Source organism: Bubalus bubalis, chromosome 1, assembly GCF_019923935.1.
Source record: "Bubalus bubalis isolate 160015118507 breed Murrah chromosome 1, NDDB_SH_1, whole genome shotgun sequence".
Lineage (NCBI taxonomy): Eukaryota > Metazoa > Chordata > Mammalia > Artiodactyla > Bovidae > Bubalus > Bubalus bubalis.
Window position 1 is genome coordinate 124,458,470 of NC_059157.1, and position 21,988 is coordinate 124,480,457.

Here is a 21,988-nt window from a genome sequence, read left to right on the forward strand (position 1 = left end):
TGACTGCTCAGTGCAGCTCAGTGAATGATAATGAGGTGCTGGCCACGGGAGGGAGGCGTAAGTCCCAGCCCAAGTGTGGAAGCCTCGGGCAGAGCAGCCCTATGAGAACAATCACTGGAGGGGAACCAGCCAAAAGGCCTTCATCACACAGGATTTCAAAGCCAGTGTGAGGAAACCAGCAAGGGTCCTGTCTCCCTCTGGGCCCATCTTCCTCATCTGTACAAGTGCCACTTGCTAAACCTTGAGACAAGTTCAGAGAGGCAGGAAACTTGAAGAAGCCAGAACCATGGTCACCAGGGCTACCAGAAGTCCTGCAGTGCCTCCAATACAATGGTTTTCAAAGTAGGTTCCACAGATGCATAGAGTTCTGGACGATAACTTGGCAGTGAATGGAAGCCTATTTAGCCATTTAACAACAGCATCACCATGTAGTTATGTTTCGGTTATTTTATGTATAGGTATCTTCTGCTTTTCAATAGTTTTCTTTATACTACTTTGCTTTTACGAAAGACCTACAGCAGTACCAGTTTTCACTAAAGAAAGCTAAAGAAGATTTTCGCTTTACTCCATTTTGGCTCATGAACTGTTTTATAGGAACACTGTACTTAAGAGAGAGGAGGGGAAATCTGTATTGGGATTTCCCATGAGGTTTCATGAGGGGTTTATAAAGGAAAGGTTCTGAAAATACTAAGGCCCAATGAGTCCACTCTCCAAGGTCATACGGCCAGTTAATTTCCAGACCACACAGACGTTTCTTGGATGAAGACCTGGGGATGAGGGGCTAATGAAGAACCATGAGAGGGGGTTAAAAGAGCTCCTGCGGGTACACGCTAAAACTAGAGAAGTCAGCTCAGCCCCCACAAAAGGCTGGAAATCTCTAGAAAGATTTGAGAAGCAAGAGTGGAGGATCATGGGAGCCATTAAGGACACTTATCCCAGGTGTGGAAGTTCCTTAATGTCTCTCCTCCAGGCTCATCTCTGGGTCGTCACACCCAGGTGAGCCACCCTGGAAGAAAGCTCTTCTAGCCTGGCAATGGGGTCTTGAAGGAGAAGGGCGAAAGGAGTACACACACTTTTTCTGGCTCTTCAGACTGCGCTCTGGACACTCAGGCTAAAGTCCCTCCTGGGCGCCAGTGGACTTCAGCTTCACATTCCTCCGCCTTTCCAGGGGCCAGATAGGAATAAGCGGATCCACGTCAGCCCAAGAGGAGTCTGGCGAAATCACAGGGAGGACTCTCCAATCTGCTTAGTAACGGCAACAGAAAGTGCTAAATAAGTGAGTCAAGAAATATTTCTGGAAGAGCTATTCAACTGGAATGCTTGGAGAGCCACCCGCATTGCAATAACTCGACCTGTCCTCATCTTTTAGAACACCCATGAGCCCGGGGTTTAAAAAAGGACTTCCCGGCTCCAGGGGCGGCCAAATAAATAAATAAACACATAGAAAGCTCTCGGTGGCTGATTGAAGTTATTAGGGAGAAAGTTATGTTCTCAATAAGTCTGTGCTTTCTCCCTCTCCCTCTCATTTCACATCTTTTCCCCAACCACTTTCGGGAGTGAGCAGTTTGTCATGTTTCCAAGGGAAGCGACGCAGTCTCCTGCGCGGCAGATCCATCTAAAAACATATCATCTGTCTCTGAGGCAGAAAGCCCAGTTGGAAGAAGCAAGTTCTGTGCGTTCAACTAGAAAACACTTCTTGTTCTCGCTGTCAAAATAATTCTGTATTAAACTTCTGGGATATGTGACTAATGTGCTTGGAACCTTTTGGAGCGACTGGTTTATTTATTTTAGGGAGGGGAGGGCTGCTGCTGCTGCTGGGGGTGGGGAGAGAGAGGGGGAGGGAGCAGAGAAAGAAGAGAAAAGGAGGAGGAAAAAGGGTGGGGAACCTTGAAGAATGCCCAGGGTCTGCTCAGAGACCTCAGGTCGGCTCCCCGGAGCTGGCCTTGCCACACTTCATCATCACAAGCTGGACAAGGCCCCAGGCCAGGCAGGAAGAGGAAAGAAAAGACACAGAAAGACAGCCAGTGCACTCTTCCCAGAGTGAAGGTTGCCTCACAGTTCCTAAAAAGACTCGGAAAACTAAAAAGTAAAAGCAAAACAAAACACACACATGCACCAGAGCAATCCTATCACAGCTTTTTCTAAAACTCATAACCACTCTCTACTGCTTACAGTAAGGAAAAAACAATAATAAAAGCCCCAAACACACCATGGAGTTGAGGGGTGGGGAGGTGGGGTATACCACTTCTATGACTTGACACAAATGCCTCACCTCCACGGCTTGCCGCTCCCCATTTTTCTAGGTCTTCTCAGGCCTCTGCTGTTCCCTTTGTCTTGAAGACGCACATCTAGCTTCCTTGTTTATTGAAGTCATATCCATATTTCAAGACTTTCAACACCACACCCTCCAGTGAAGCCTTTCCCAGCAGCAGCAAACAGAACCCTTTGCCCTTCCCTGAATCATTGATCAGTTTACAGCCAGCCTCCTGCTGATTATCAGTTGTCAACACACCAATCTACCCATCCCCTGACCCACCCTCCATCCCCAGAAACCAGTCTCCCCATAGCACACACATGCCCACACACCTGAGCCCTCCCAGTCAGAAGTCCAGTTTTCCTATCTCAGCCTCCCTCTCCCATGTAGTTTGATATGTGCATACACCAAGCATTCAGTCAATGCAGCCCCATCACTGAAACTCCATACCTTCCACAGCAAAGCATCTTTAGCAGTAAACTCCAGAGACCAAAAAAAAAAAAAAAAAACCCAGCTAAAAACCTTCAGAAAAAGGAATTTGCTCATGTTAAACCTCTAGAGTCAGCACTTGAAAACTGCCCTGCTGCCTTCTCAAACCTCCTGTGTGGTCAGTGTCTCCTCTCCGGCCTTCAGTCAGAGAGGGGTAGAAGTTGGGAAAATGAAATGAGGAGAGAGGTGGCAGGAGGGGATGCCCGAAGTGGGAATCACCAGGTAAACAAATCTAAAATGCATCATTTTCATCACTGTATATTGAAACTGTCTGCTTCCTTTGTGTTTTGTTTCAATTTTCCCCTAGCTTCTTACCTGTAATATGTTTAAAAAAAGGAAAGATGTTTGGAAGTGAGGAACAGGGATGGGGGCAGTGACCAGGACAATGACAAAGAAAGAGCGAGCTGGTCTACTTGCTGCTGGTTGGCCTGGCCAGGCCCTCTGACTAAACTTTCTCTCCAGGGAGCTATTAGGCAAAGAGAGCCTCAGAAAAGAGTTTTCACTTTCCTTCTCCAAACTCCACCTTCCTCCACCACCTCATTTTAAAAATCAGTTCCAACCTCCTAAAGAGGGAAAGGAAAAGTGATACCCAATTCACTTCACATTTTATACCACTTAAGGAAAACCATTTCTTGGAGCAACTGCTTTAGAGTTCAAACAATAACCTACTCTCTCATCCTGTTTCTCTTTGCATCTGCAGCTTTACTCTCATTCCTGTTTCCAGCTTGAGGGTGGTTCTTTGCCCTCAAAACCAGCCTCAACCTTCTTCTCATTCAAAGTATCTCTTCTCTCTCTCTCTCTCTCTCTCTGTCTCTCTCCCTCTCTCTCACGCACACACAGCATTGTTGCTATTTTCTTAACTTTATTAGAAGGTAATAAAAATATCCACAAAGAGTAAGTCTTAATTCATTATTTATTCAATTTAAATATAGCTTAATAACCACCCTGAGGTTTCTGAGGTGATGCTGGTAGTAAAGAACCCACCTGCCAATGCAGGAGACATAAGAGATGCAGGTTCAATTCCTGGGTCGGGAAGATCCTCTGGAGCAGGGCATGGCAACCCACTCCAGTTATTCTTGCCTGGAGAAATCACTATGGATAGAGGAGCCTGGCAGACTACAGTCCATGGGATCTCAGAGTCAGACACGACTAAAGTGACTTAGCACGCAACCATGCAGTAAGCACCCTGCTCTCCAAGAGCTAATATTCTGGTAGGGGAGATCAAACTAGCGCACCAGAAAGTGAAACGCAGTATCAATGGCCATATGTCACAGCAGTGGCAAATGTGATGAACTTCCCCTCACTTGAGGAGCCATGTAAACCTTCCTAGAAAATGCACGTGGCACACAATAGACACTCTATAAAAAATTTTGCTAAAGGGATGAAGAATACATGAATGAGTGAAGAAAGAAATGGCTAAAGATACATTTGAGCCTGGCCTTAAAAGGATGATTAAGATTTGGACAGGCAGAAATGAGAGGGCTAGTGTGTTAAAGATGAGGGTCACAGGTACACAGCAGCAGAAAAATGAGGGGACCATATCACGAATGACCAGAAGTCTAGTGCAAAAGGGAAATGCTATCGGTGGAGGAACTGGAAAAGTATCCATTTAATAAACAAAGAAAGCACTCTCCACGCCATGAATTAGGACCTAGTCACTGGTTCACCTTTACAAATCCCAGCTCATTTACTCACCAGAACAATCTTACTCCCATTTACACATGAGGAAAGTGAAACATAGATTCAGTAATGTGCTGAGGTAAGAGTGCTAATTAATGGTGGAGCAGCCTGGCTGCCAAGGCTGGCTCTTAACCACTACATTATTACAGCTCCATAGTATATCAGTATCAAGGATAGATCACACAGGTTCAATCCCTGGTCAGGGAACTAGAGCCTACATGCCACAACTAAGATCCGGCGCAGCCCAGTAATCAAATAAATATATCCCTATGACTGATTCATGTTGATGTTTGATAGAAACCAACACAATTCTGTAAAGCAATTATCTTCTGATTTAAAATTTTTTTTAAAATGGAAAAAAAAAAAAAAAAGGATAGATCACAGAGGGCCTTAAATGTCAAACAGGAGTCCATGCTTTGTTCTGTATGAAAAAGGAAACAACTAAATGATTGGGAAGTTAGAATAATAGGTCACATTGAGAGAGAATGAATAATCTGCATTCATGTGTAAGACTTACTGAAGCTCACGAATGAATTACAGACTAAGATGAACCCATCCCAAGAGCAACCCCTGCCCCTGCCCCTGCCAGTCCCACTCATTCATCACTGTTTCGTTGTTAGGTACACAGTTTAACAGGATGCGCAGTCAGTCTTTTCTGTGTACACTCAGACCCTGAGATTTGACTGAAAAAGTCTGTTCCCATCTGGTTTCTGAACCCAGGGCTCTGCAGAGCCTGCCGTGGAGGCTGCCGTCAGCAGTGAATGGCCTCTTGGTCCAGCCTGAACACTCCGAGAGGCGGCCTTGTACATGCTCCGAATAGTCACAAAAATAGCTCCTCAAAAGGACTCAGGAAAAAAACTGCACTATTTAGAACTGATGTGTTTTTTCTTTTCTCTCTCCACCCCTGCTTCCATGACTTAGTAAGGAGGTATCACTGACAAGGAGAAAGAGCACTGGACAGGAATTCAGGAGACATGGGCTGAAGTGTCAGTTGCCACTTTTCTTTTTTAAATGATCTTGGACAAGTTTCAGGCCTCAGTTTTTCTATCTGTAAAATGAGAGGTTGATTCTCAACAACAGTGACTGTTTCTCCTTTTGTGCATGTGTGTGTGTGTGTGTGTGTGTGTGTGTATATATGCATATACGTATGAGGTTAGCAGATGTCCAAACGGATGAAAGTACATTTTGGTTGAAATACAGTATTCTTTTAATCACAAATGCTTTAAAAATGTTATATAGAGTGAGCTGAGAATTAGATTATGGAAGGTGAGTTCAGGTCAAAAGAGCTGGGGTCACGTAGTCAAACTTCCACAAATAAAATGTCACTGTTACCTGTGAAGTGTGAGATTTTAAGTGGTTTTCATTTTCTTTTTATACTTCTATACTCTAAATTTGCAACATGAGCATATATTACCTTTACCAGAAGAACTACTATTTTAATATTAATTTTATTATTAATTTTAATCATAAACAATTATAATTGCAGGGACTATCAGGAGAGTCCAGAAGCTCACTAACAAGTGAGTGCAGTCTTTTAATTTTCATAAATGAAGACCAGAACAGTGACTGCCTCTGTGTCGCCTGCCCACTTACTGACCCACCACAGCACATGGGGCTTCTGGGTGTGTGGGCTTCGGCCAGGCTCAGGCAGAAGTGCAGGAGCGCCTCTCCACCTCTTGTTAATCCAGCTCAATGGCAGCTCAATGGCAGCCCCATTCTAAATGCTGTCCTGTGTTATCACTCTTACGTGGAATCTAATTTTAAAAAATACAAATAAACTTATTTACAAAACAGAAACAGACTTACAGATATGGAAAACAAACTTATGGTTACCGAAGGGGAAACATGGTGGGGAAGGATAAACCAGAAGCTTGGGATGAACATACATACACGCACTGCTAATGTAAGACAGACCATCAACAAGGACCTGCTGTATAGCACAGGGAAGTCTACTCAATATTCTGTGATAACTTACATGAGAAAAGAATCTGAAAAAGAATATATACATTATGTATAACTGAATCATTTTGCCATACACCTGAAACTAATACAATATTGTAAATCAACTATATCAATAAATTTTATCGATTTGTCAATCAACTAAATTGTTCGACATTGTAAATCAACATGTAAATCAACTAAATCAATAAAATGTAAGAGCTTTAAATTAAAAAATACATGCTTAGTTAATAAGCCCTCAATTAACAAAAGACCTTGCTTAGAACTACTATAGGAAGAAGACTGATAATATCCAATTATTCTAAAGAACTTTTTTAAATCTTGGAGCCACTAAAAAGGGAGGAGGGTCATTTTAAAAGACATGTAAACAACTGCCACCATAAATAAGCCGGGCTCTTCTTTCACCGAGTTTAAACATGAGCCTTCCTCACCAGTGAGCCTGCAGGGGATATTCTGTAACTAGGTCACCGGATTTCACTCTATCACGGTGGACCTCTCCCAAATGTTCACCAAAGCTACCAACATCTCATGAGATTAATTTTGGACAATGGCTGAGTTGAACTAAAAGTAACACACTTATTCAAAAAACATTCAGGGAATGCTTCCAATATTCTTGGCACGGCAGGAGACACCAAAATTAAGAGGCTGCCCCACCCTCCGGAAGCTTTCAGAAGGGGAAGAACTATACACACGCATAAATAACGATAGCTCAAGGTACAATGTAGTAAGTTCTAAAAGTGTTCCCACTCAGAGCAGTGTGGGGTTCTAGGAAAGAAAAGGTTATTTCTAGCCACTGGGATGAGGGACAGAGCTAATGTTCCAGCGAGACAAAAAAGGAACAAAGGCAGCGATCGGGCAGATCCTGGTCCAGGGTACAGTTCACCTGGCTGGAGCCCAGGGACAGGAAGAGTGGCCTTGATTCTAGAGTGAAGGACTGGAGTCAGACGATGGAGACAACCCCAAGTTCCACGCTGAGAGTCTGTACTTCCACTAGAGAGAGATGGGGCCCTCTGCGTGCATAGTGATCTTCTCCACTTAAGCCATTTCTTTTCAGTGTAGCAGTAAATTCAATCAGTAAACAAAAAGTTTACTTTTCAAAGACGGAGAAGGACAGGGAAGTCTGGCATGCTGCAGTCCATGGGATACCAAACTGAGTGACTGAACAACAACAACAAAGTCAGATACAACTGAGCAACTGAACAACAACAACAAACAAAAAGTCAAGAAACTATAAACATATCCAAGCCACTGTAAATAAGCCAGTTAGGCTCAGAAGGAACATCGCTAGAAGGTGAATACCCCACAACTAAAAAACACAACTCCTTCAACACTGAAAATCTGGCGAGGGGGTTGGGAAGACAATGAATTAGGAGGGAAGGTGGCAAAGTCATGGCTCTGTCTTTCGGTTGCTCCCAGTGATCCATTCCAAAGTGACTCATTCGCATGCCCCATGGCTGCCAATTTCAGCATCTGTGTCCATTCCTATAACATCCTCTTCAAGGTCTTAAACTCCTCAAAAAGGCATGAATGCTTTGGGTGAGTAGATTCAATCTCTCAATGGAATGATAACATCATGAGACTGAGAGTTCACTCAAGTCAGAAGAAAATACACCACATCAACAAGAGTGTGAAGAGAGGGTTTTTCTACCCTTAAAGAACTGATTTGGCTGGATATTAGAATCCTCTGCAGTACTAATTTTTTTTCCAAATGCTGATAGCCAGGGCCCCACCCCAGTCCATTTAAATCCGAATGTCTAGAGGGGGTACCCAGGCATGGTTAGAATTAAAACCCCAGGTGATTTTAATGTACAGCGAGGATTGAGAGTCTGTGCTAGAAGTTTGGACAAAAGGCAGTGAATAAATGAAAAGAACTGACTGGCTGTGCAGCTCAACAGCACAGTAATTGTCAAGGCCCCCTCCCTTTAGTTGGAGAGTCCAGAGTGAACTCTTTATGGTAAGAGCCGAGGGTCAGCTTCCCCTGGGCCTGTCAGCAGATGGCTTGGGAGGGTCATCAGCATCTTCTATTCAACAAAGGTGTGCCTCCTACATCAGAACACAAGTCAAGGACACCTGAGCAGCAGGCGCCAGCACTGGCTTACGCACAGTCCTTCCCCTACTGTAAAAGGACAGGAGGAAGCAGGAGCCTGCAGATGTCAGTTTCCAGCCTTCAGTCCCAGGGCAGTGTGGAAGGGGAAGTAGAGTACCGGCTTTGCAGTTAGGTAAATGCTGATGTTGCCACTTTCTTCGTGAGCTTAAGCAAGTCCTTTCATCTCTTTGAGTCTGTGTTTCCTTATCTGTAGAGTGGGAATTAGACTGTAAGTGTAAATGTCTTTTTTTATTCTAAGGTTAAGAATAATGTACGTTTGCAGCAACATGGATGGACCTAGAGATTATCATACTGAGTGAAGTTAGCCAGACAGAGAAAGACAAATATCATATGATATTGCTTATATGTATAAGCTTATTTTTTTTTAAATGACACAAATGAACTTGTTTACAAAAAAAGATCCAGAAAACAAACAGACACAGAAAACAAACTTATGGTTACCAAAGAGGAAAAGGGTAGGGGGCTAAATTAGGAGTTTGGGATGAACATTTATACAGTACTAGGTGGCTCAGACAGTAAAGAATCCGCCTGCAATGCGGGAGACCTGGGTTCAGTCCCTGAATCGGGAAGATCCCCTGCAGAAGGCAATGGCTACCCACTCCAGTATTCTTGCTTGGAGAATTCCATGGACAGAGGAACCTGGCAGGCTACAGTCTATGAGGTCCCAAAGAATTGGACATGACTGAGCAACTAACACAACAATATATAAGATAAATAACCCACAAGGACCTATACATACCACAGAGAACTATGCTCAATATTTTGTAATAACATATAAGGTAAAAGAATATGAAAAACAATATATATGTATGTATACACACACACACATATATATATGTTTAGCTGAATCACTTTGCTGTACACCTGAAACTAACACAACACTGTAAATCAACTATACTCCAATAAAAAATAAAAATACTGAAAAAAAAAGAATGATGTGTGTACATAGTCTGGTATTTACTAGATGCTCACTAAATGACAATGAATGGTATTATTATCATTATTGAGCAAATAAACTGACCTGAAATTATCTCCAAAACTGCATTCCATGATCACACCATGAACTGAGGACAAAAATAAGAAATCTATGTGGCAGACAACCAATTTCATCTCATAAACCAGGAAGAAGTATTATTTACACTTCCAGTGTCAACTAAAAACCAGCCTGCTTAAACCTAGAGGTAATTTATTTCCCTCAGTCATGGTGGTGGTGGTGGTGGTTTAGTTGCTAAGTCATGTCTGACTCTTGCGATCCCATAGACTGTAGCCCATCAGGATCCTCTGTCCATGGGATTTTCTAGGCAAGAATACTGGAGTGGTTTGCCATTTCCTTCTCCAGAGGATCTTCCCCGACCCAGGGATCGAACCCAGGTCTCCTGCACTGCAGGCAGATTCTTTACCAAATGAGCTTACCAGGGAAGCTCCCTCAGCCATACTTGCTAGCAAATACAAACTGGCTTGGATTCCAACAGTCATTATGACCCGTCTATCCTCTGTTCAGCCCTTATCACACAACAGAAAGACAAAGCTGACAAGTCTGGAGAAGACATGACCATCAGGCTCATGGGGACACAAAGCATGTAAGGAGCACGTCTGTCCTCGAGAAGGTGGTCAATCTTCATTAAACCCAGAAGTCACTGATTTCAGAACAGAACTATAAACATACTCTGATTAAGTTTACTAACACTTCTTATTAGACTGGTTGTATGGAAATTAAATGCCTTACTCTGTGTAAGGAGCTGTGCCAGAAACAGTCCAAAGCCAGGACTAAAAGACAGGTTTGGGGGATACCAAGCACTGGGACAGAGATAAGGTCAAATGTTCAGGCTTTCCTACCACCTGGTATCCTCTGACAACGAATGCCCTTCACTTCTCCAAGCCATGCCTTCCCTCTCTTTAATGAGGGACTGACTTTCTTAAGGATCACTGGGAGAATTAATAGATGGTAATCATTGAAATCATTTGTAAACAAATTAATGGTAGACAAATGTGAGGAATCTGTTCCAACCTGACCTACATGCTGTCTCCCAGTACAAAAGGATAAAAATCTACCGAAAGAAGATTTGTATCCATTACATACTTGAGTCAAATGCTAAATTGCTGAGTGTTAAAATCAATATTAAGCCAAAGCCAAGACTGAAATCTATTACCATCATCACCTAGATTTCCTTGATACAAGAATAAATACAAAATTTCTCTGTGTTTAAGATAATTTATCAGGGATTTGTTACACGATTGTGGAGGTTTTTCTGACCATGAAATGTTGAAGGGACAAAGTTGGCTATCTACTTGTAATTTATCTTTAAAAAAAACTAAACAATTCTTTTAGGACTTTTCTAGAAAGATTCATGGCCTTAAGTAAAATTAAATACTGAAACTTAAAAGTGAAAGAAAGAAAATGAAGTCGCTCAGTCGTGTCCAGCTCTTTTCCACCCAAGGACAGTAGCCTACCAGGCTCCTCTGTCCATGGAATTTTCCAGGCAAGAGTACTGGAGTGGATTGCCATTTCCTTCTCAGGGAATCTTCCCGACCCAGGGATCAAACCTGGGTCTCCCGCATTGCAGACAGACACTTTACCATCTGAGCCACCTGGGAAGCACTTAAAAACAGTTTCTTAAAAATAGTAACTCTTTTTAATTATGAATGCATTCACTAACCAATTCTATAATGATTAGAATTATAATATAATTTAATCTCATAATAATGCCTCTTAAAATTTATATTTTTATAAACATTTATTAGCTAAGAAAAAATACAATGTTCTTCCCAAAGGTATCTAGCTAATGTACTCTATTAATAAAGATTTCACGAATCTAATACTAGCATTTACTATCAACTTATTTCCCTAATTGCTTAACTATTCAAAAGTTCTTAATAGTTTCCACAATCACAGTTAAATATTGTTGTATGTTACTCTTATAATATATACTTTAATATTTTAGTGGATTTGTATAATTTCAGGGTATAAAACACCTTTAGAAGACTTTTTACTACAAATCATACGCAAAAGATGCACCTATATTTGAAAGTAACAATCTAGAAATTAATTTTATAGATATTAAGTGGAAAGTAATTGCACTCATCTCACACACTAGTAAAGTAATGCTCAAAATTCTCCAAGCCAGGCTTCAGCAATATGTGAACCATGAACTTCCTGATGTTCAAGCTGGTTTTAGAAAAGGCAGAGGAACCAGAGATCAAATTGTCAACATCCACTGGATCATGGAAAAAGCAACAGAGTTCCAGAAAAACATCTATTTCTGCTTTATTGACTATGCCAAAGCCTTTGACTGTGTGGATCACAATCAACTGTGGAAAATTCTTCAAGAGATGGGAATACCAGACCACCTGACCTGCCTCTTGAGAAATCTGTGTGCAGGTCAGGAAGCAACAGTTAGAACTGGACATGGAACAACAGACTGGTTCCAAATAGGAAAAGGAGTACGTCAAGGCTGTATATTGTCACCCTGCTTATTTAACTTATATGCAGAGTACATCTGAGAAATGCTGGACTGGAAGAAACACAAGCTGGAATCAAGATTGCCCAGAGAAATATCAATAATCTCAGATATGCAGACGACACCACCCTTAAGGCAGAGAGTGAAGAGGAACTAAAAAGCCTCTTGATGAAAGTGAAGGAGGAGAGTGAAAAAGTTGGCTTAAAGCTCAACATTCAGAAAACTAAGATCATGGCATCTGGTCCCATCACTTCATGGGAAATAGATGGGAAACAGTGTCAGACTTAATTTTTTGGGGCTCCAAAATCACTGCAGATGGTGACTGCATGAAATTAAAAGACGCTTACTCCTTGGAAGGAAAGTTATGACCAACCTACATAGCATATTCAAAAGCAGAGACATTACTTTGCCAACAAAGGTCCGTCTAGTCAAGGCTATGGTTTTTCCAGTGGTCATGTATGGATGTGAAAGTTGGACTGTGAAGAAAGCTGAACGCCGAAGAATTGATGCTTTTGAACTGTGGTGTTGGAGAAGACTCTTGAGAGTCCCTTGGACTGCAAGGAGATCCAACCAGTCCATTCTGAAAGAAATCAGCCCTGGGATTTCTTTGGAGGGAATGATGCTGAAGCTGAAACTCCAGTACTTTGGCCACCTCAGGCGAAGAGTTGACTCATTGGAAAAGACTCTGATGCTGGGAGGGATTGGGGGCAGGAGGCAAAGGGGACGACAGAGGATGAGATGGCTGGATGGCATCACTGACTCGATGGACGTGAGTCTGAGTGAACTCCGGGAGTTGGTGATGGACAGGGAGGCCTGGTGTGCTTTGATTCATGGGGTCGCAAAGAGTCGGACACGACTGAGCGACTGAACTGAACTGAATTCAATCTGTATATAAACAACAAAACTGAAATACATGTTTGTTCATATTACAAATGGTTTTATGCTGATATAATAGCAACAAATGTTATGTTAGTTATTCACAAACTCAGAGATGCCCATAATGTTAATAAAGTCGACAACTGGCTATCTTACCATTCCAAGGGCTGAAGCAGAGAGCTAAGCCAAACGGTATCTTTACAACAAATATTAAAGCAAAAACTAAAGCTGGTGCATCATGAGCAAATGAGTTGCCTACTTCTAAAAGGGCACTTCTAGATTTTTAGTATCCTAACACAGAAACATGACATGGGGCAAAAAAAGAGAATTTTCAATACACATGTATCAAAAGACTGCCATGAATCAGATACTATACTAAGACATCTAGAAGAACTCACTGTTCAGCACAGGAGACAAACATGTACACAGCAACCATCACTGTGTTCGTAGAGGTCTGGCACAGAGTGTGTATGGTGCGGGGTGGGACGTTAGGAAAACCTTCACCAAATAGGACTTTCAAGCCCCAGATGCAGGCTGCATGCCTCAAATCTATGAACAAGGTCAGAGAAACAGTGATGCTCTAGAATCACGTGTTGGTTGGCAGGTTGGACAAGAACAGTCACAAATTTCATGGTTTTTCAGACATGGTTTCTAGTTTCATTTCCATGACCTGGGAAAGTAACATAAAATATCTGAGCCTCAGTTTCCTTATCTATCTGTAAAATGGGGTAACATTTATTTTGAGTGGGTGCTAGAAAGACTTATGAGGTGTCTACTGGAATTATCTAACAGAGTCCCCAGCTGGATACAGCATTCTGCACCCTTTTTGCTCCCTCCCTTCCCAGTATCAATTCACACATTCAGTACATGAGGTCAGACAAATGGTTCTATGACATGGGTTCTTAGCCTTGTTGCTGAAACAACCAAGGTGTTTCCGCAACTCCATCAAGGCAGAGGGAACTTTCCCAAGAAGCCAATAGGAATAACACTTAAATAAGTCACTCAAACATTTTATAACCTCCCTGGCATGGAGTGGGAGTGAGTTGGGATGCAAGGATTTATTTGTGTTTATCTAGCACTACACAAAGAAGATGGGGCTTCCCAGGTGGCACAGTGGTAAAGAATCTGCCTGCCAATGCAGGAGATTCAGGAAACATGAGTTCGATCCCTGGGTCAGGAAGATCCCCTGCAGGAGGAAAGGGAAACCCATTCCAGTATTCTTGCCTGAAAAATTCCAAGGACAGAGGAGCCTGGTGGGCTACAGTCCATAGGGTGGCAAAGAGTCAAATGCAACTGAGCAAGCACAAACACACACAGAAGAGATAGACGCCACACTGTGACTCAGGAGTATGGCTGAGAAAGACAAAGCCTCCAGGGATCTAAATATTTAGGCATCAAGTTCTCTTAGAAGTCCTGTTGGGAGGTTACACTCTAGGAACTCAACTCGTCAACAGTTGCCCTGGGCGATTTATAATCTTTCAGCTACACATGCCACATCTTCAACGGGAGGAGAGGCAGTAAGGGAATTCTATCCACTGCGTTTGGTGGGCACAAGCTTTTTGAGGCCCCAGAGAGGAAGATGCTCGTGGAGCAGCAAATATTCTCCTTTAGATCCTCCAAACAGTTTGCACCGATTCTTCCTTTCCCATGCAATGCCTCTGACAACCAATCCTATTCCTAAAGCATCTGAGGCAGAACACAGGAAATGGCAAGCCAATTAATGCAAAGTTCTTGCTCCCAGGCATGTATGGAAGTGAAACTGAGTTGATCCTGAGCTGCCTCGTGGAACTGATTAATGTAATTTCCTCTCTGTCCTACTGCTGAAACTCTGATTCACTATTAAAGAGACATGTGTATAGAAGGGACAGTGGGAGAGGGAGAGGGTGGGATGATTTGGGAGAATGGCATTGAAACATGTATGATATCATATATGAAATGAATCACCAGTCCAGGTTCGATGCATGGTACAGGATGCTTGGGGCTAGTGCACTGGGATGACCCAGAAGGATGGTACGAGGAGGGAGGTGGGAGGGGGGTTCAGGATGGGGAACACGTGTATACCCGTGGCAGATTCATGTTGATGTATGGCAAAACCAATACAATATTATAATTAGCCTCCAATTAAAATAAATAAATTTATATTAAAAAATAAAATAAAGATAAATTATCCATTAAAAAAATAAATAAAGCTCTCCTGTGTGATTCTGATAAAAATAATCAAGATTGAGAAAAATAAATAAATTAATTAAAAAGCGGGGTGGGAGGCTGCAGGCCTAAAATGATGAGGACCAGATACAAAGTGTGCTGACCACAAAATACGTTGAAGCCCTGTCTCGTAACTGGCAGACACTTTCAATTCACCAGAGATAACACCTACTGAACTGGTACAGCCTTACTGAACCTGTCCTGCCCTTATAAGGGCAGCTACATCAGTCTTGGCTCTCACCTTCTTTTGTAGTTTTGGAACACATCATGCGTAGAGTTTAACTTCTTAAGAAAAGGTGGGCAGTCCCAATTCTGGTTTAATGTCTAGTCACAGAAATTCATTATGCATTTACTGGGCAAAAACCATGTGCACAGATGGGCCTGAGCTAATCCCTGTAAGTACAAAGGTGAATCAAGATATAACCACTGACTCGTGCAGCACAAGGATTTCCCTGGTAGGCACTAAGTAAAGGTTAACTGCTCAGTGTTGCAGTACATAACTATTATTAATTTTAATGTTAAAAATACAGGACGTATTTAACAGTGGAGGACTGGTTTAAAGAGCAAGCCACAGAATAGCAGTCAATAGTCCGTATACACACACATGCTCATACACAGGACAGAACATTATTCACCTTGATGTATTTCGAGATAATAGGATTACAGGCAACCCAGATTGTGTTCCTCATACTTTCCTGTTTTCCAAATTTTCTACAGTGAAAATTAATTACTTGTATATTCAAAACGAACACCAACATAATGTTGAAAATAAAGAAAGCACGCTAATAGCTCAGAATTCTGTGCTCCCAAAGAGCTCCATTATTAAACCTGGATATGTGACACCTCAGCCCCTCACTCAGAAGATGCATGTGTACAAGTGTGCATGCATGTGCACACAGGTACCTAAGTACACATTTATGGTTGATACCGACCAACCCAAAATAACCAGGGATCTGTTGTACGATCCCCGGTGGAAATGAGAGGTGCAGGGAAGACTGGACAAACTCCAAGAGACAGGTGGTCATCTTTCAGAGCAGCTGAAACTGGAGTACATCAGAGTGGTCTCTGATCAGAAAAACTATTCAACCTAAAATGCATGAGACAGAGAAAACCAACAGTGGTTTCCAGGATGAGTCCCAAGCTGAAATTGCACAAGTGCAGAGCTCCTGAGCCCAGATATTTCCTTCTTAACTAGCTGTTTCTAGTTAAAGTGTCTAATATCTAGGTTTAATACAGGAGCTCTTTGGGAGCTCAGAATTCCGAACTATTAGTGTGCTTTATTTTCAACATTATGTTGGTGCTCATTTTGAATATACAAGTAATTAATTTTCACTGTAGAAAATTTAGAAAACACAGGAGTACAAGGAACAATTCTATGTGCCTATTCCTGGGTGACAAGCAGCAATGATTAAATCATTTATGTAATAATGATTCATGATTAAGCTTTACACCTCTACAGAAACCAGGAAGTTATACACAAAATTCTTTGCAAACATGTTTATCTGATTGCTAGGACTAAGAAGAAAGAAACTGCCTCTTAAAACATATACTGTTGGAAGGGGAACCAAACCAGAAACACTGTAGCAAGGTCAACGAGAGCAGACAAGTTCAAGCTCAGAAATATTAAATGAACACCTAGGATACTCCAGGCACTGTAGGTGTCTGCACCACAGTAATGAATGATGCCCTCACAGAGGTTAATTTCTTCTAAAGCTAAATTCTTCTAATTTAGGAGGAAGCAATAAAACCAAAAAGTCATGGGGAATCCTGGTACCATATGATATAATATTGCAGCCCTAATATACTTGACTGCACATCTAAGAATTAAGCTATTAATAGGAGTAAAGTATTGGGAAGGAGGGGGGCAGATATTTGTCCCTGGTTTAAAGAAATTTGACAAATTCATACTAAGAGCCCTGAGAAGCCGTACTGCAAAGAAATGTGTCTTAATCTGCATAAGCTGGCATTTCTCAAATGTTTGACCACAAAAATGCCCCTTTTCATGAAATATCTATCCACAGATCAAAGAAGGCTAACATTTAGCATAGCTCAGTTTGCAAAATGCACATTAATGGCTGTGCCATCAATATTAAATTCTCATCAGATGAGTTCTTTTAAAAAAGATGGGAGTTTATTACGTGTTCTATAAAAATTACAAAAAACTTTTAAATCTGATTCTTGAAGGTATGAAATTTATTTATTTGGATTTTTTCCTTCTCTAAAATCGAGGGAAATGAGACTTTGGTATATTTCCCAGCTTGCTGGAGAATTACAGAACTATAAAGCCAGCCCCCCAAAACCCCAAGACCTCTGGGGATCCCTTCTCACCCCATGTGGCTATGGGCTACAAGCAGAGGTGTCACTGAAACATGGGCAGTTGGCAGAGGAGGGCATAGTGAGCAGTCAGCGTGTGGCCAGTGCTACAGACAGTAGACACAGAGGCACACGTGTTCACAGAAAACTGTGCAGCCAACTTCTCATAATCTATTTCAGGGAGGAGGAGTGGTTTACAGATCACTGAGAAGGAGAGAGCATAGATAAAGCCTAAACCCTATTTTGTTTTAAATATCTTTTTTGTTAAACACATTAGTCAATTTGACAAGAAAAATGGATGAGAGAAGTTGACTTATAAAAAAGTCAAGCATTCTGTATTGAAAGTGAGAAGATTTAGGTTCTAATCTTGTCTCAACCTTCAGCCAGAATCTCTAAATTTTCCTCTAATCACCCTCTTCCCCATCATTCCCTCTCCTTCATATCTAGTCATGGTATAAGTTAAAAAGTAACCATCAATCTCAAATCACAGAGACAAAGAATTGTTTAATTAAACGGTACTGGGATGCTAGATAGTCATTTGGATAAAGACAAAAATAGAGCCATTCATCACATCATATATAAGAATAAACTGCACATGAATCAGACATCTAAACGTGAAAAGAGAAACTATACAGGAACTGGAAGATAACACGAGTATAAACATGGTGTCAGGAACACTTTCTAACTATGATCAAAGAACAGAAGCAATTTTTACAAAAGATTGTTAAATTTGTCTATATAAAATGTAAAAGTCTTTTTTCATGACACAAAAGACAAACACTGTAAACAAAGTCAAACAACAAATTGGGAGAAAATATTTATAATATATTTCATAAATTAAGGGCTAATTTACAGAGATTTCTTGAGGAAAAGAAAGACCAAAATTCAAATTTAAAAAATGGGCAAATGATATGAACAGATAATTCATAAAAAATGGAACTTATAAAATTAACAAATGTGGTCTTTAAACACATGAAAAGATGTTCAGCTTCACTCATAAGAAGACATATGCAAATTTAAACTAAACTGAGATATCATTTCTCACCCATCACACTGGCAGCAATTCAAAAGCTTGACAATACGCTCTGTGGTTGAGGATGCTGGTGGGATACTCCATACGGCACTACCTACATAACAAGGCATCTGCCCTTGACCCAGCATTCCCACTTCTAAGAACATAGCTTGAAGATAAGCCTCCAATGTTATATAAATAAATATGCATAATATTATTCACTGCAGGAAACTGCTCTACCACCCAAGCATAGAAGATCAGTTGTATAAAAAAGATAGAGAGACAGGGAGAGATATAAGGAAGGAAAGAAAGGCATAAAGATGGGTAAAACCAGGAAGGAAAGAGAGAGAAGGGGGAAAAGAGAGACGGAAGGGCAGACATAAGAAAAGAAAGAAGTTCTAAAGAAAGGAGGGAGGGAGAGAGAAAGAAAGAAGAAAAAGATTTTTAAAAAGCAAAGTACCTAAGAGCATATGTGTGTGTGTGCGTTATTACCTTTTGTGTACAAAAGAAAAAGAAATACGAGAGACACAAGAAAGATACCAAGGAAACAATGAGGCTGGTTGGGTAAGAAAGTAGAAGAAATATTGGAGTATACTTTTTTGTTAGTTTTGACAACTGAAGCATGTTAATATTTTACATATTCAAAAAATAAAATGAAATCAACACGACAAGGGTGAGAAGGAAGGAAACTGAAACCCAAAGTCAATTGAAACAACTGAATCCAAACACATTTCAAACGAACAACATAATGACACTGAGGGGTTGGGGGAAAGGATCATAAAGAGAAAAGAAGTAATCCAGGTAACTCCTAAATATAGTATTTGACGGTATATCTTCAGTCCTGGACAGGGTTAAAGTTAGGGCAGAGGATCACAAACAAACTCTGAACTCTTTTTAGCAGGTCTGTGTTGTGTCATGATGACGGTAAAAATAAAATCATTATTATTATTTGTATATACATATGAGGATAGACATCCATATAGCACAGGTATGTATATATTTAAGTGCTTTATGTATACACGCATGTGCCTATAAAGCTTTTATGTGCAATATTCCCCAGCTCTGGCTATTGAATGGGCTTAGGACCCAAAGCACCACAGTACCATAAGAACATGCAACACTCAAATATTGGCCCCAACACCTGAAAAGAACCAAGACATAGTGAAGAAATAGTTGATTTTAGAGCTCAGACAGAGAAGATACAAGATCAAACTAGAATATCCTTTTATCCTAGCAAGTAAATAAGTGCTAACAGCAAAGATAGGGACATACACAAGGACACAGGAGTCAGAATACAGGGACAATTTAATCATCACAACAATTACATACTACTATGAATTATACTGTATATTGTCTGTATATAGGCTGGATTCTCTACTAGAGGAGGAAAATGCTGTCAAGTATATAACTGGCAAATTGACAAAACAGGAAGTCAAAACAGTAGATTAAAATATTACATTAGGATTATGTGTACTGAAACAGGTAACTATAATGTGAATATGAAGAGATGATCCTTATTATTAGGAAATACACACTGTACTTAGTCAGAGGAGGCCATGATGTATCATGACATATGCAATCTCCTCTCAAGCACTGTAGAAAAAATACTATAAAAAATATATATGTAAATGCATGTGTGTGTGTATATATATATATGTATATATGTACACACACATAAGAAGGTGGGGGAAAATGCAAATAGCATGAAATGTTAACAATACATGAAACTGATAAAAGTATATAGGTATTGTACCATTTGACTCAACAATTCCACTCCTGGATATATCACTGAAGAAAACAAAAACACCTGCTCAAAAAGTTACATGCCCGCCAGTGTTCATAATAGCATTATTTACAATAGGCAAGATATGGAAGTAATCTAATGATGAATGGATAAAGAAGATGTGGTACATGTATACAATAGAATACTACTCAGTCATAAAAAATAAATGAAATTTTGCCACTTGAAACAACATGGATGAACCTGGAGGGTATTATGTATGCTTAGTGAAATGAATCAGAAAAAAACATACTGTATGACATCACTTATATGTGGAATCTAAAAAGTAAAACATACTAGTGAATATATTGTGAATTGGAGAATATATAGTGAATTGGAGAATATATAGTGAATTGGAAAAGGAAATGGCAATCCACTTTTGGAGAAGGAAATGGCAACCCACTCCAGTGTTCTTGCCTGCAGAATCCCAGGGATGGCAGAGCCTGGGGGGCTGCCATCTATGGGGTCGCACAGAGTCAGACATGACTGAAGCGACTTAGCAGTAGCAGGAGTGAATATAACAAAACAGAAACAGACACAGATAGATATAGAGAACAAATTAACAGTTACCAGTGGAGAGGGAGAAGTAGAAAGGGCAAGATACAGGTAGGGGATTAAGAGGCACAAAGTACTATGTATAAAATAAATAAGCTACATGAATATACTGTACAGTACAGGGAATATAGCCAATATTTTTAAATAACTATAAATTAAGTATAACCTTTAAAAACTGCAGATCACTATGTTGTACACTTGTAACACGACTGAGCGACTTCCCTTTCTCTTTTCACTTTCATGCATTGGAGAAGGAAATGGCAACCCACTCCAGTGCTCTTGCCTGGAGAATCCCAGGGACGGGGGAGCCTGGTGGGCTGCCATCTGTGGGGTCGCACAGACCTATGGCTGATTCATGTTGATATACGGCAGAAACCAACACAATATTGTAAAGCAATTATCCTCCAATTAAAAATAAGTAATATTTTTTTAAAGTTGCTCTATTTTCTAATAGGATTTGAAAATAATTAATAAATTAAGCCCAAACTACCTCATTCCATGTAATATCTATGTGTCCATATGTTTCATAGATACATAAAGAATGTTGCATATTTTAATTTCTTAATATGGAAAATTATCCTATAATTTCTTCTTCTAAAACTCCTGGAGTAAACAATTCCTAACACATCCAAGGCCACAGTGTCTATGTAACCAGGGCTATAATTATAAGATTTGTAGGTCAATTGAAGCCTCTGAAATTCCAGTTCACCACATCTGCAATCTGAGTACTATTTTCCTTCTAGGAAGAGCAAGTTTAGAGTTGGAAGATGAGCTATATCTAACATGATAATAGCTAGCACCAATTTTTTTAAATCTATCAGCACTGGCCTTTGAGGTTGAAAGTGAAAGTGAAGTTGCTCAGTCGTGTCCGACTCTTTGCGACCCCATGGACTGGAGCCTACCAGGCTCCTCCGTCCATGGGATTCTCCCGGCAAGAATATTGGAGTGGGTTGCCATTTCCTTCTCCAGGAGATCTTCCCAACCCAGGGATTAGAACCCAGGTCTCCCGCATTGCAGGCAGATGCTTTACCATCTGAGCCACCAGGGAAGCTCTGCAGGGAAGGCCTTTAAGGTTAACTATCACCAAATGCGCAAGCTTGGGCGTGGTGGGGGGCAAGAAGCACTCTTTTGGTGAAAATATAGATTAGCCCACATGTGCTACTTTCCACTACACACCTGAACTTCTCAGCAGGAGGAAAAAATAGTGAATCAGGCCTTGAAGTTTCCTTCCTGGATAAGTTTGAGAGGGGGGGAAAAAAAAGATACAAAGGTTAGACATTATGAGGTCAAGAACCATCAA

General features: G+C 40.8%; 1 protein-coding gene across 11 annotated transcripts in view; it reads right to left on the reverse strand.

The window, feature by feature from the left end:
• LOC102391153 (LIM domain containing preferred translocation partner in lipoma) overlaps positions 1–21,988 on the reverse strand; it is a 756,640-nt gene that overhangs the window by 647,780 nt on the left and 86,872 nt on the right. For 4 of the 11 annotated variants that reach the window (XM_006068964.4, XM_044937882.2, XM_044937946.2 and 1 more), the window contains one exon: positions 21,865–21,918. The exons of the other annotated variants lie outside the window; for them this stretch is intronic. The gene's annotated coding sequence lies outside the window, so the exon portion shown is untranslated. The remainder of the gene's footprint in view (positions 1–21,864; positions 21,919–21,988) is intronic. 11 annotated transcript variants of the gene reach the window in all.